Here is a 16,026-nt window from a genome sequence, read left to right as displayed (position 1 = left end):
GAGGCTATCACTGCAATCAAGGCGTCCCTTGAAATTCGCATCGATACCGTGGCCACCGAGGTGGGTCTGATCCGGGAGGATGTGAGGAAGATTGCCGACCGGGTGGGTGCTGTGGAAACGGTCACCAAGGAACTGTCCAGTGACACTGCCCTTCTCAAACGAGAGGTCGCAGACATGCGTGTCACCCATGAGGCGCTGGCCTGCCAGCTGGATGACTATGAAGGCAGGATGCGGTCCGATGGGGTTCCGGAACGGGCGGAGGGACAGTCAGCGGACCTCTATGTGGAGGACCTGGTCCTCAAGCACCTACAGCCCCGAGGACTAAGTGTTTTTCGATTGAAAGAGCCCATCGCGTGCCGGGGGCCGCCCCCGACCACTTCTTGCCCGAGTGTTTAACTTCCACGACCGAGATGTTATTCTCCAGACGGCGAGGGCGGCTCCACCGGTCACGGTGGAGAACAGCAACATCACGTTCTTCCCTGACTTTACCCTACGAGTCCAGAAGCAAAGGCGCAGTTTCTTGGAGGTAAAAAAGGCCCTCCGGGAACAGGAAGTTCAATACGCTATGATGTTCCCTGCCAAGCTACGCGTGGAAGCTGAGGGCAAATCCTGGTTCTTTACTCGTCCGGAAGATGCTTGGGACTGGCTGGAGGGCTGGCGAACGGCGGACAGAAGGAAGCGAAAGGGACCCCCGGTGGCGGACAGGGCCGAAGATTGGCGTCAGCACAGGCGATCTCCGTCACGGCTGGACTCGGAGGCCCCGGGTCCAGCTGAGGAACCCTAGCCCAGGACGATGATAAAAAGGGTGAAGGGTTTTGAATGGCCACAACGGACCTTCCTAACTTGAGACAGGGGTCGAATGGGTACCTTCACACTGTGAGTATGGCTTGTATGGGTGTGCCCCAGGAACTGAAGACTGTCCTGCCATTTGGTGGGCCGGCACTGTGGAATCCCATTGCAGACTGTGGGGAGATAGTGGACTGGCCTTCACGGTCGTTGAGGGGCTCTCAGCTGTATATTCATTCGTTGGCACTGTTTTCTTAAAACATTACGGGGGGGCCAATAGTGGTTATGAGGGTGCTTGCTCAGAGGGGCTCGGACACTCCAATTGTTGTGGCGAATTCTCTTTAGCGGGGGGGGGCGGTGAGGGATGGATCCTATGTGTAGTGGTTCAAATTGTGGGGAGTGGGGCGGCGCACGTTTCCTCAAATTGTTTAGGGGGGGGCGACAGGCGCTCTGCATGTTGGGGGTGGCGGGCGGTTTTAGTCCCGTAATGCAGGGAAGCAGGGAGGGAGATGCCTTTTCGGAGGTGTCGTTTGGTTTGATTGGGTTTGTTGGGTGGGTTGTTTTGTATTGTTTTCTTGCAGCAGTACCAAATGGCATTTATTGTCAATTTGTCACATGGGATACTTACCTACAGACGCAGGGCCTTATCTCCTTTATCGAGCCTGAGACTGACGGGAGGTGTGCTGGGGTGACCGAGGGGCCACGATGCTTTGTGCGCTCCGACCAGGCTAGGCTAGTACTGATAGGATTTTATGGCGGTGACTCAGGGACTTAGCCTTATGACCTGGAACGTCAACGGGCTGGGCGACAAACTTAAAAGGGGCATAGTGCAACGGTACATTCATCAGCACCGGCTTGACCTGGTTATGCTCCAAGAAACACACCTTATAGGGAATTCATGCCAGGCCTTAGATAGAAAGGGGTATCGTATGATAGCGCATTCTGGCTTCACCTCAGGATCTAGGGGAGTGGGGATCCTCCTACGTAAGGGGTGCCAATATGTGATACATACGACACAGTCGGAACCGCAGGGTAGGTATGTAGCATGCTCCGGTAGCTGGGAAGGGAGGGTCCTCAATGTACTCTCGGTTTACGCACCACCCGGCCTTAAGCGCCAGACCCTTGCGGATGTAGGGACTCTCTTGCTGACCTTGCCTGAGGGCGCCTTGGTGGTGGGCGGCGACTTTAACTTAACTATGGATGATGCCATGGATCGTGCTCCGCCTCGACGGGAAGCCACACATGGTTCGCAGCTGCGTAATTTCACGGAGGCGCTCGGTCTGATTGACATCTGGAGATGGTCGCATCCCCGGGACACGCTTTACACGTTCCAATCGGGAGTGCATGGCAGTCATTCACGGCTCGATTACCTGTTCACCCAGGCGCAACACATTCAGCACTTCACTGAGTCCACGAGCTTAGCACGGGGGATATCCGACCACTCCCCGGTCAAATCTACCTTTGGCGCCCGTCAGCAGCGACAGCCTGGTCCCATCATGATTCAGCCCTGGCTGCTGAAAATCCCACACATTAGGGCCGCCTTGAGGCAAGATACTGATCATTATTTTGAGGAAAACACCGGGTCAGTGGAATCGGCGGTAACGCTATGGGGCGGTCATCAAGGGAAGGGCGCTGTCCATGATAGTGGGGCACAGGGCTGAGCGTAGACGGCGAGTGAGTGAGTTGGAAACTGAGATACTTCACCTCAAGAGCAGCGCTCCACATGCTTCTGCCCCAGATACGCAACATTTACTCAATGTCAAGAGACAGGACTATAGACAACTGCTCCTCGAGGAGGCCAATCGACGAGGTCTGGCGACCAAGCACAGAATATACGAGTTGGGTGAGCGTACCGGCAAGCTATTGGCATGGCTGGAACGTAAGGAAATGGCAGCGCGGTGGGTGGGCACCATTAAAGGGCCAGATGATGTATTGCTCACGGACCCTCAACACATTGCGGAGACGTTCGCAAATTATTATGAGCAACTGTACAAGGCGCCGCAGAACTCACAGGCACGCTGGGCACCGGATCTCCTTGCCACTATTGAAATGCGCTGTGTCTCTCAGCAAGACAAGGAGGCCATGGAGGTTGATATCTCGATTGAGGAGATTCAAAAAGCTATCCGAGACGTCCGCTCTGGCAAGGCCATGGGTTCCAACGGCATCCCGATAGAGCTCCTGAAATCTATGGCTCTAAAACTTGTGCCCCACCTGCTGAACTTGTATAATGAATGCTATGATGCGGGCGTTCTCCCGGCCGATATTCGCACTGCCACCATAGTGGTTATCCGTAAACCTGGTAAACCTGAGGACGAGTGTGCCTCGTACCGTCCTATATCCCTGATTACAGTGGAGGCCAAAATCTTGGCCAAATTGCTGGCCAACCGACTGCTTCCGTATCTCACTGCATTGATCCACCCGGATCAGTCAGGGTTTATGCCGGGCCGCAACACTGCGCGCAATTTGCGCAGAGTTCACGGAGCACTGGGCCGTGCTGCAACACTCCAAGAAGAGGCCCTTTTGCTCGCCCTTGATGCCAGGATGGCGTTTGATACGGTGGCGTGGGATTATCTCTTCGCTGTTTTGACCCGCGTGGGGCTGGGCCCCCGGCTGATGGGATGGATCAGACTACTCTACAGTCGGCCCATGGCCCACGTCTCGGTTAATAATCACCGCTCGAGCACCTTCTCCCTGTGCCGAGGCACGCGACAGGGCTGTCCCCTGTCGCCGCTTCTTTTTGCGTTAGCACTTGAGCCGCTCGCGGTCTGGATCGGGGGGACCCTGAAATCAGAGGCCTTAAATGGACACCAGATCATGAAGACCGCATTTCTTTATATGCGGACGATATATTGTTGTACCTGGCCTCCCCGGCGCGCTCGGTCCGTAGAGTACTCCATATTTTTCATATTTTTGGGGCCCACTCCAGATACCAGATCAACTGGTCCAAATCCCAGATGTACCCCCTCTGGGGTAATCCGCCTCATAGTCCCAGGGGATATAACATCCCGGTGGTAACACAGGGCTTCCAATACCTCGGTATTTTTATAACGCTGGATCCGTCCCTATTTCACGAGCACAACTTAAGGGGCCCATTGCAGAGGCTCAGGGTAGATGTGGCCCATTGACAGACGCTGCCCCTCACGCTCTTGGGTCGGGCAGCCATTTTCAAGATGCTGGCCCTCCCGCGCTTCCTCTACGTCTTACAAAATACGCCCATCCAGATTCCCGACTCCTATTTCGTGAAGATTGAGGCGGTACTGCGAGGTCTATTATGGGACACTGGACCACCCAGAATTGCAATGAACAAACTCACTATGGGCTGGTACGATGGGGGGATAGGACTGCCGGACATACGCCTCTACTATCAAGCGGCGCAACTGATCGCGATCAACCAGTGGGTATGCGGCGCCCACGATGATCCTAGCTTCCGCACGGACCACTGGCTTTTGGGGAAGGGAGGGTACAGCAGGGCGCTATACTCAAACCACAAAAAATTAGGCCTGACCGTCCCTACGGCCCGGACGGTGGAAACCTGGCACAGGCTCCAGCGGCGCATGGGTTGGCATGGGCGGCTGACTAAGGCCACTCCACTTTGGGAACCTGACTGTCTGGGGCGTCTGAGCTCCTGCGCAGGTTTCGATAAATGGGACCTCATCGGCATTTCTACGGTGGGGGATATCTGGATTAAAGGCAAAAAGGCGTCATTTGCGGAGCTTCAGCTCAAATACCAACTCGCGCCCTCAGAATACTACCGGTATCTGCAAATCAGTCATGCTATCGACGGCGCCCACCCCGCCGGCGCCCCCCTCCCGGCCTCCTCTCCTCTGGAGGACAGGCTGCTGCTGGATCCCATGGACCGCAGGGCTATCTCCCTGACCTATAGAAAGTTAGTTAATAATCGGACCGATCCAATGCATAAATTGCGGGCCAGATGGGGGGGCGGATGTGGGGGAAATGGCTGAAGACTACTGGATTGACGCTCTGGCTTCCCCTCGGGAGGTGGCGATACCAATGCGACTCCGCCTGGTGCAACTCAAATTTTGCACCGGGTGTATTTCGATGCCACACTTTTGTATAAAATGGGTAGACGTCCAGATGCACTCTGCTTGCGGCACTGTCACCAGACAGGTACATTCCTGCATATATTATGGACATGCCCCCACATTCAGCAATACTGGATAGAAGTCACCCGACAGATGGTGAGGACGATAGATAAACCTGTCACCCCTTCCCCCCAGCTCTGCCTCCTTAATGTGTGGGACGATACAGACCTCATTCAGGTGGAACAGGAGTGGGTGGCGGGGGGTTGGGCCATTGCAAAAAGGAACATTGCCCAGAAGTGGGGAGTAGACACCATGCTGCGGATGCGTGACTGGGCCACGGATATGGATCAGGCCATGGTGGCGGAGAAAACTGTTTACAAAAGTAGAGGCTGTCCGTGGAGGTGGGACCGCAAGTGGGGGCGCTGGAATAGTTATCGAGGAGACATTTGTATCTCTCCAACAGTGGAACTTCGTAGGGAGAGACAAGCTATCCTAGATCAAGTAGGGGCAAACGCTGTGACCTGATGGCTCCAGGCCATCATTCCAATGCTGTGTATGGGGAGCTCCCCGATCCTAACTTATGTCTGTGACCGCCCCTGTACTGTTTTCCTGCTCGATTTGTCCCCAGGCATACTGCCCTCGGTGTATGACGTGCTGTCTCTGAAGTCTGGATGTATATGTTACCTGCAAAGGTGCTATGTAAATGTCAGGACTGCTGCAATGTTGTGGTTTTCATTTCTAATAAAATTGTTATTTAAAAAAAAAAGATAGGGGGCCACAGAAATTTCTAAGTCAGAAATGAAGCATGTCTTTCTGCTGTGTAAAACTGAGAGACGGGCTTGTAATACTGGCATTTTATCCACCTGTGTGCAATATAGCATTATGAACGAATTGGAGGGTTATCAACCGTATTTAATCCAGGTGACCAGAGTTTCCCACAAGTTTGTTTTAACTAGACTCAGATTGGGGATTGTGCATAAATTGGTCGCATTCGCTTCCGTGAACAAGCAGCCTGTTGGTCCCTGTCCGTGTGACAACTTGTCAGCACAAAGCACTATGCACTTTCTTTTGCTATGTCCATTATATGGGAACTTTCGTGTAGCTTTTTTAAAACCCATTTTTGTAAAGTTTTGTGTTAGGACAGTACATGATTCTTTTAAACTGCTTTTTAATCTGCATCATCCTGATATCTGTTTTTTTACTGCGACTTTCCTACTAAAAGCTATTAATGTCAGGAAAAGTATGAGTTTTTAAGTATTTATTTTTCCCTCGTCTGTATTATATGTTTCTTTCTAGTTATCTGCCACCAATTGTGATATTACTGTATTGCTATCAATTTTATCATGTATGTGCTTATATGGACGTTGTTTTTTGTTCCGAATAAAGCCTTATGAAATGATGAACAACTGGAGGAACAAGAATCTCGGAATTTTTCACTGGTTTACACTTGTTGTTACTAAGTGTGTTTGTTTTTGTTATGTTTCTTCCCTCCCCTCTTCCTTTTTTTTGGTGGAGGGCCTGCGGTGGTAGTTCCAGTCCCCTTCTTTACCTGGGCGGTTACAGCAACGTCCCTAGGTGACTGTGACTCTAGTGTTATAAGGTCAGTGGAAGTGTCAGAAGATGAATTATGAACAAACGATGTTAAGTGGGTGTGGGATTTTGGCAGGAGATTGCACTCTCGCATAGGTGAAGAAATTCTGGGATCACTCTGAGAGTTAGTCACTAAACAGGGCACGGGTGGTGCTGGCACCGGCGAAGTGGCCAGCTGAATTGATCCGATCGAGGAGCGTTTGTTTTGTAAATGTTCAGCCGATAAACGCCGCTCCACCAGGGCAATCTCTTTCTCGAGGACTGAAGCAGCCCTTGTAATAAAGTTATCCAGTGTTCCTCGCACTGATCCTCCTAATAGTGAAGTTCTACTTTTGGGAGTACGGGACGACATATTAATGGAAGATTGATGTGTATTTAGGCAGCGCTAGGAGGCGTGAATATCAATACCAAAGTCATGCAGATTTGACAGTCGCGAAATATTAGGTGCTTTAAGGAACACAACAGTCACAAAAAAGGTCTTACGTGTTTCGTGCCGATAGGCAAACCACAGAGTAGGGGCCCAGCCCTGCCTCCTCCTGCCCCGGATGGCCACAGACGGCCCACCCTTTGCCCGGGCTTAGCCCGGCGCTACCCGCGCGCGATCCCGCGACGCGGGGGTTGAAGTGTTCTTTTATGCGCCTCCGGGCGCGGAAACGGCGTCGGCGGCTCTCCTGCCGCTAAAGTTGCTGGGCAATGTAGTCCCCGCCTCTACTCTGCGGCCGCTTTGGATGGTACTGCGGCGGCGGGAGGCGGGAACAGGCTGAGGGTGTTGCGGGTTCTGCAGGACAGGAATCGCTGGCAAGGTCTCTCCCGCTAAGGTACAAACAGGTGCCCGCTCGGCCGGGGTTGAAGTGTTCTTTTATGCGCCTCCGGGCGCGGAAACGGTGTCGGCGGCTCTCCTGCCGCTAGGGTTGCTGGGCAATGTAGTCCCCGCCTCCACTCCGCGGCCGCTTTGGATGGTACTGCGGCGGCGGGAGGCGGGAACAGGCTGAGGGTGTTGCGGGTTCTGCAGGACAGGAATCGCTGGCAAGGTCTCTCCCGCTAAGGTACAAACAGGTGCCCCAATCGCTGGCAAGGTCTCTCCCGCTAAGGTACAAACAGGTGCTCAATATGCAACTGAGATAGCACAAGACAGAGTCAGATCTTAACCCCATGTATACCATTTGTACCTGAACCATGGCTAAGAACGTCTTAGGGCTGCCTTCTTAGGACTGCCTCTAGCAGAATTTCATGCTCACTCCAGGTACTCTCATAGTAAGGAAAACCTTATGGTCTTTGTAAAGTTTCAAATGATGTGTACATTTTATTTCCTACGCCCGCATCTGAGATTGCGATTCCCTAGGCACAATTTATGTATGCAGTATAAATGCACAAAAAGCTGTAAAACTTTATACATTTTGTTATTAACTGGTTGAATATTAATACTGTTTATACTGACTGTGTTGGCAAATATAAACGTTGACTTTTATTGAAAAAAAATTAGCATTAGGAAAGGTTTTAGACAAATTTACTAAGCTTCTGACACTACTGGGATTTTTGTATTTTCTTCTTTTTTGTGCGTCTTTATTCATTTTTAGTGCACAGAATAAAATTCACTAATCATGACCTGATTCGCAGTTTTTTCACCTGACATGTTTTGCGTGAGTTTGCCTTTAGTGTTCGCATAGCTTTTTAACGTTAAGCAAATACGGCAATAAGGACAATAGAAAACGCTCCCTGCAGGTTTGCAGAGATGCGCCAGACCTTGTAAATCTGCCCCCTAGAACTTAGTCAAGCAAATAACAATATCTAAAAAATCATTGAACCACCAGATATTTTACTTGAAAAGAAAAATCACTTTAATCATGGCACACAACAAAAAAGTACATGTGAAATGCAAAGGACTAAACTAATGAACGGTTATCCCTGGGGTAATAATACAGTTGTAAGGTTAATACAAGATGAGAGTGAAAACACAAAGCGGGATTTCATTTTCGCTCCCCGGGGAGCAGTTACACTAAAAGGGGGAAAATACTGGTGCCTATCTGTCAGCATTGCTATAGCGCCTATATCTAATTGCACACTGTCTAGACTGCAGGTTCCTCCACAATGAATTATCAGCAGGGACTGGGGCGCCACTCCTGCCCCTGTGCACATTCACATGTTTTTCTGAAAGCACAAGAGCTTAATTCTCTCCGGCCAGGTGTCTCCTGCATCGCCCAAACTGAATTTCTTCACCAAGGAAACGGCCCATCCCAGATGTTTTTTTCTGATGTGCGTGAAAACTTCTTTATAGCACTAAACTATCAATCCGTGACTTCATCCACAGGGGACACCTTCCTGCACGTAAACAATCCCCCTCTCTGCCCCCCTGCAATGCAGATGCCCTGGCACTATGGTGCCAGGGTGTCTGCATTGGCGCTAGGCGGCTAAATTAGCACCAGCGCAGGGGGAAATGCATGGCTGCACCATATCCTTGTACATATGGTGCAGCCCTGCGTTTCAGAAGTGGTGGAGCACGGCTTTAAGCCAAGGAGGCTAATGCTGTGCTCCGCCACTTCTACAAATATGCCCTGGGAATCTCCCTGAAAATGCTGGTCATACTAGTAGTGAGGCCCCTAAAATGTGTAAATATGTGTGGTACATTACTGCCTGCGACCACTACCCCATACTGTTTGGCTTTACATAATCTCTGAAACATACATTTTCTATTATTCACATTAAAACTGTCTTTCCACTCACTAATGCTTTCGTTCGAGATAATACGCCTTTAAGATATAGTAACATAAAGCATTTGATTGAATCAAATACCGATTTTCTACCTTAATTGGGTTATAAAAATAATTTGTGTGCAAACTTTCAAGGCGGAAATACTGCGCCTGCGGACGTGGGTCTGTCTGATAGATGATAGAAGATAGATAGATAAAAGATAGATAGATAAAAGATAGATAGATAGATAATAGATAGAAGATAGAAAGATAATAGATAGATAAAAGATAGATAGATAAAAGATAGAAGATAGATAAGTAAATAGATAGATAGAAGATAGATAATAGATAGATGATAGATAAAAGATAGATAGAAGATAGACAGATAGATAATAGATAGATTGAAGATAGATAAAAGATAAAATATAGATAGATAATAGAAAGAAGATAGATAGATAATAGATAGATGATAGATAAACGATAGATAGATAATAGATAGATGATAGATAAAAGATAGATAGAAGATAGACAGATAATAGATAGATGATAGATAAAAGATAGATAGAAGATAGATAGATAATAGATAGATAGAAGATAGATAGATAATAGATAGATGATAGATAAAAGATAGATAGTAGAAGATAGATAGATAAAAGATAGATTTGTGTTCTTTCTGGCATTAAATATTTATGGCGATCGATTGCCGGGTTCAGGGTTTTACAGGCGTCTTAACACATCTCAAGGCGGGAGTCCTAGCTGGGTTATTTAGATAGCTAACTTCGGAGCTAATTTCGGTGTGCGGTTTATCGACCCCTCCACCCAGAATTCGTGTCCAGGACGCCAGGCTAATAGATTTTCATTAAACATACTCTTTTAAGACTCGCTAAAGTATTATTAAAAGCCATTAGCATGAGAGGTGCTGCGCTCTTTCCTCGACCTGCGTTCTGTCTCTGTGCAGCCTGAATCTTAGGGGGGTGGAGGCGGGGGCTGGGCGGGGGTATGAGTCCCTCTCCAACACATATTTATAGCTAGTGAATCTACAATGCCATACAAAATTATGTTACAAAGACCGACGCCCTTTATCTAACTTGCCTTTCTTGTTCGAAAGTAGTGGGAAACCATTTTTAAAAGTTTTGCGAAAAATTAGCATGCTGGTCGAGGTGTGCATCGTGTAACACAATAAAGACAGGATGAAAGTGCCCTGAAGCTGGGCAACCACCGAACAGAACCAGTGACAAGGAAACGGCTATATACAGAGATAGACATCTATCCTTCCTGTGGGCATGCATGCATTCATCCATCCATTTCACCCAATCATCCGTCCATCGGTGCGCCCATCCACCCATACATTTGCCTGTTCATCCATATGACAAACATGAATTCATCCACCCAGGCATCCATTCAGTCTCGCATCCATTTCAATATATCTAATCATACATCCACGCGTCCAATCAGTCACCAACCTATGCACCCACCCACCTACCCATCCTTCCATACCATCAAGTTCATCCAGCCAAACATACATTCATTCACCCATCCATTCCCCTTCCATTTCTTTTGTGTATACGAATATATAACTATATCCTGTATTTTGACTCTACCATACCTCCCAGAGGCACTGTTTACGCCACAAAGTAGCAGACAGCTGGCCCACGTGGGTACCTGGAGGTGTTTTTAGGGGACAAAAGATTTGCTCGCCTTTCCTTGTGTATTTTATACTGAATGTAACATCTTAAGCGTCCCTTTTTTTAAATATGCAAGTCACTGAATTGATAACATTATTGTGAAATATGGAAAATAACTGCCCGGTGTGATATTGTTCCTGTGAATTTTAGGTACTGGGTATGGTGCTGTGCGCGCGCAATGATAAATGTTAGGAGAAATTAGGTAATCATCGGCCGCCTTTCACAGACAGTGTCCATCTGGTGCAGTCGGGGAGGTCATCACTAGAAAAATGAAAACATTCCAAGAGTGCGCGTTGTGTACGTCACCCACCTGCAAAAACGCGCACACAGAGGCAAACGTATTCATACAAATGCACACTGACACACACATGTACACACATACGCAATAAACACATGGCCCCATAAAGATAAGAAAGCTTTCACGACGGGAGGAAGTCAGATGAGCCAGTCCAAGTGGGCCGGCCGAAAAGTGGAAAAGTCTACATCACAAAGTGCTCTTTCTCAATGGCTGGCCACCGTTTAGCATAAACGGTGACGCCGGCCAATGGGAAAGAGGGGCGGGGCTTGAAGCCCTTTCCAGAATTCCTTCTAAATCATCAAATCTCAGCAGCGAGACTGCGCATGTGCGCAGCCCACGCAGGCGAGACCTAAAAAGGCCTTGCTGCGTGTGAGGTGTGTTCTGTGTACCGTCCTCGGGGCCCCACACCCAAGATGGCATTCTCGATGGGCCAGAGATGAAGATTCCAGGAAGTGCCAGCACACGCGAGCTGCTCCTGTGCACAGGACATGCCGGGGCTTGCACAAAGAGAGCTAGTGAAAGCAGCAGCACTGCACTCAGTCTGGGATATAGGCGCGGTGAGTAAAGGATGGAGGCATGGTGAGCACAGTATCTGGCATTTATCTGAGGGGGATCTCAAAACATACCGACGTTGATTTGGGTCATACTAAATAGTAAAACCTCTTTTAAACAGAGTTTAGAGACCGTAAAAACTAAAGTGCCGTACAAAGCCTTTTTATAACAGGCAAGGCACTAGGCAGTATCATCAAAACTGTGACCTGTGTAACATTTCTTTAATGAGAATCGCCGATAATGCAGCCTGTGTGTGATATGTGGGACCGGTTGGGACAATATTAACCTAAGGCAGTAAACTGTGGCCAATCTATTATGGATCTGAGGACTGCATTGTGACCAGTGCATTCTGGATCTTAGGGGGAGATATACATTGACCTTCATATTCTGATTCTGGACAACTGTTGTACAAGTGTATTCTGGATTTGATGGGCTGCCCTGTATGACATATGTACTCTGGATCTGAGGGAATATACTGTGATCAGTGAATCCTGGATCAGAGGTTGCTATACAATGACCTCTTATACCATGAGATGTGTATTCTGGGTCTGCGTTTAGTGTTCTGTGGCCATGGCATTGGCACTTTGGGTCTATGGGGCTGTAATGGGACTGGAACTGTCTCTGTCCGAGGTGCTGGGCTGTACCTGATTGTTCATGGTCTCAGACAGTGCTTAATTTGCACAAGAATGAGTGCCGGTACCCAAAGCTGTGCACAGATGCCACTATTAAAAAGTTTTGATCCCCCTTCCACCATGCCCCTAACTGGACACAACCTGCCCCTTTATCTCAGTCTTGCAGGTTCTTTTTCATTCCTGCTTTCTCGCTTTGTCACTGTTTTTATGTGCTGCCATTAATGTTACGTCACTAAAGTCACCATGATTGTGAAAAATCAATGTGTCACACAAAGAACAAGTTAGAGCAAATGAGCCACGTCCATTCAGCATGATAGTGCTAAGGGTGCAGTATGTCGCTCGTAGTGCCTTTTGGAGAACACTGTTGCAAATATTTTTCTAAAGCATGGTGTGGTAGCACACTGTCATTTACAGATAGCACATTTTCGATTGAATTTGCACCTAAATTCGCACAGACATGCAGTTTTACTCATAAAACTATCAGCGGCGGGCGCTCCATTAGAGTGGAGAAGCGCCGATCCCCCCCCCCCCCCCCCCCGCCACCACCAGCAAATAACCCGCTTTATTATTTTTTTATTTTAATCCCCTGGACCCGCCCTCCGAACTCTGGCGAGTCTTAAGGACTAGTCCAGGAGGTGACACTGCTGGTAGAGGAGTGGTGGGCATTCCCTTCACTGCGCATGAGGGTTTGGCCGGCCGTCTCGTGCACAGCTGCATTGCTGAGGCTGGAGAGAGCAGGCAGATGCTCCCAGTCTACCTGGGAACGCAAGTTGCTGGCGCTCAGACCAATCCTGACCCTGCCCTCATGCAGCATCAGGACTGGCTGCAGTGCAGTCTAAATTAATTAATTCATTATTATGATTTGGAACTCCGAGGAGTTCCACATAAAAATATACACAGACAATTCCAATTTACCAAATCAACCGACGCTTAAAAAAAGACATAAAACATCACAAATTGAAGTTTTCATAAAACAATATAAAATTCATAAATGCATACGGGTGACAGAAAAGCGGGTTGCGAACGCAGAATCAATTACATAGTTCCTTTTAAAATCCAGGAAAAATAGGACAATGCAAAATGAGTTGTGCCATTAGATTCTTTTGAGGACTTCATCTACGTGATACAAAGATCCTAAAATATATTTCAAAAATAGTTTTTGTCCAGGGATGGTTATGTTTCAAAAAGATTTAACAGTTCAAAAGTTTTATACTCAGCGATGGTTATGTTTCAAAGAGATTTAACAGTTCACAGTTTCGTTATACAGTACACAGTGAATAGCAGCATAAGAGATGATGCAAGTGCAAGTGCTCAGACATAATAACAACTTTAAAAATCCATGTTCCACTGTGCCTGAGATTAGCAGCATACAAGGACTTTGAGGGTGCAAAATCGCAAATATAGTACCAAATTCATAAAACATTTTAGGGTGCCACCATAACTTAGTACATATTATGCCATTAGGTACTCTAACAATTTCGGCAGGAAAAAGAAGACTATAATTATACTTACAGGGTACGTTGGATTTTGCCCGAAAAGCACCCTATGCCACCAACTACAGCTAAGCAGAACAGCATAGTCCTTCTCTAAAATATATTTAAACATTTTTTAAAATAACAAAAGATTTTGAAGCAAGCAGGTTCAGGGGGATGGGGGGTCAAGAGAGAATTTCCGGCCTCCTCAGCTGTAGCAATGTTATATTTTAGGAACAGCAGTCTCAAAAATCGATGTTGTGAGGGTTGTAGTAGGGGACAGACAAATAAAACATGACTTAGATCCTGTACCCATTTTCCACATAGGCGACAAAGTCTATCCTGCCTAGGGAGAACCTCCACGCCCCTGTTATTCGTAAGGGAAGCAGATTCAACCTTAGCAACAAGTTGGTTCTGCGCACTCCATGGGGAAGATTCCATACAACATAAGGTTGGGGCTGTTTGTAAATAATACTCCCCACTATGATATTGTTATTAGAATGCGCTGAACACACTGCGGTATCTCTTTTACAGGAGACTTTGTAAATTGTTTTTTTAATTAGAGTTTTCAAAACTTGTTTTAAGAATGAGTCCGTGCTGCTATGCTCTAGTTCAAGTTTACAGCTTTCTCATGGTTCCTAAAGAGAACACTTTTTCCCTTCAGAGAGGAAAATATTTCCTCACGCAGCGCTACCCGTAAGGGGATCTCCACGTTATTCAGTAGAGCATTGCCCCATCTCAAGCACACAACCATGGCGAACACGTAAGTGGAGAGTAGCCCAAATTCGAGCCAAATCGCCGCTATCGAGGCTGCACGGTTCAGATTGCATATTTGTCGCCGAATATGCCCCTCTACTTTTCCAAAGAAATCCCACTGCTGTTTGTCTGCTGATTCACAGGCATAGCTCAGCATGAGAGGAATCTTAATTTTATAAACTTATAGTACATGTACAAAATGTCTTTTCCCACAGTGTTTATAAAGTCTACCAATTGCCGAGGCCTGAGATGTTGCCTTACTACTGCACTGGTCAATGTGGTCACTGCTGGAGCACTTGCTTGTAAAAAGTCTTCCTAGATATGGATTGAACTCACTATAGCAAGTTTGTCTTTCCCCAAGAACCAGTGCATATTTTTCCTGACTCTACATCCCCGATATCTAAAAAACATAATTTTACTTTTTAAGATATTTATTTTTTAATAGTAGTCGTCTGTGTAGAGTGCTAACTCATTAAGTCGCCTTTGGAGTCCGATTGGAGTTAAATCTAACAGAATGGCGTCGTCCGCATAAACCAGACAGCTCAGTTTCATTGTTCCCAGCTTAGGGGAGCCCCACCCTACTCGGCAAATCATTAATATAAAGTGAGAAAAGTAGAGGAGCCAATAGGCACCCTTGCTTCAGCCCGTTATGGGTCTCTACTTTGCTTGACAAGCCCTGGGTGCCTCTCATCAGGACCTGAGTACAGTTGGAGGAGTGCAATGTGATGATCAATCTGAGCAGGTGCATGGAAATCCCCATGGCAGCCAGTTTCCTCCACAGTGTCCCCCAGTCAACCCGGTTGAAAGCCGTGGAGAAATCTAAAAAGGGGGCATACAAGGCCATTCCCTTGCTTATTGGATATTTTTCAATTAGAGTTTACCGGGCAGTAATATTATCTAGAGTGCCACTATGTTCGCGGAACCCAGCTTGCTCTGCAGGGACAAAACCTTTTCCAAAAGCCCAATCCTGAAGGTGGAGAAGTATGCTCTTGGTAAACAATTTTCCGGTTGCATCTAATAATGCGATCTGCCTAAAGCTGGCAGGGGACTTTTTTAGGACCCTTTTTATATAATGGAACCACAATGCTTCCTTTCCTCGAGGAAGCGATAGTCCTGTGTGCATAGCAATAAGTGAATACCGGACAAAGAAATTGAGCCCATGTAGAGCTATCTTGTTTGACTATAGCTATTGGTAAGTCATATGGACCCATTGCACCTAAATACCTCGCCCCTTTAATAAATCACTCTACTTCCTTACAAGAGGGGGGGCCATAATCGATCCCCATGGGAGATGCCAGGACTAATTCTAGTTTGGGCCTTGCCAAGGGATTTAATGCATATAACTGTGAGATGTATGAGGTCCATTCTACATCCAATATTAAAGTGGTTTTTGCCTTAGTTCTGCCATCACAGTATTTAGCTACCAAAACCCAATATTTACTTGAATCTCCTGACTGTGCAAACTCTCTTAATTTAATTCAATTTGAGTCTTCCACCCCTCTATCCTCCAATGCCTGTTTTCTTT

At 47.4% G+C, this 16,026-nt stretch overlaps 1 pseudogene; it reads left to right on the top strand.

The window, feature by feature from the left end:
* The first annotated feature begins 2,424 nt into the window (after positions 1 to 2,424).
* Positions 2,425 to 16,026, top strand: part of LOC146870717 (uncharacterized) — a 95,845-nt pseudogene continuing 82,243 nt past the window's right edge.

This window comes from Triturus cristatus, chromosome 1_1, assembly GCF_964204655.1.
Source record: "Triturus cristatus chromosome 1_1, aTriCri1.1, whole genome shotgun sequence".
NCBI lineage: Eukaryota > Metazoa > Chordata > Amphibia > Caudata > Salamandridae > Triturus > Triturus cristatus.
Note: the sequence above shows the minus strand (reverse complement) of the source record. Positions and strands in the feature narration are given on the sequence as shown.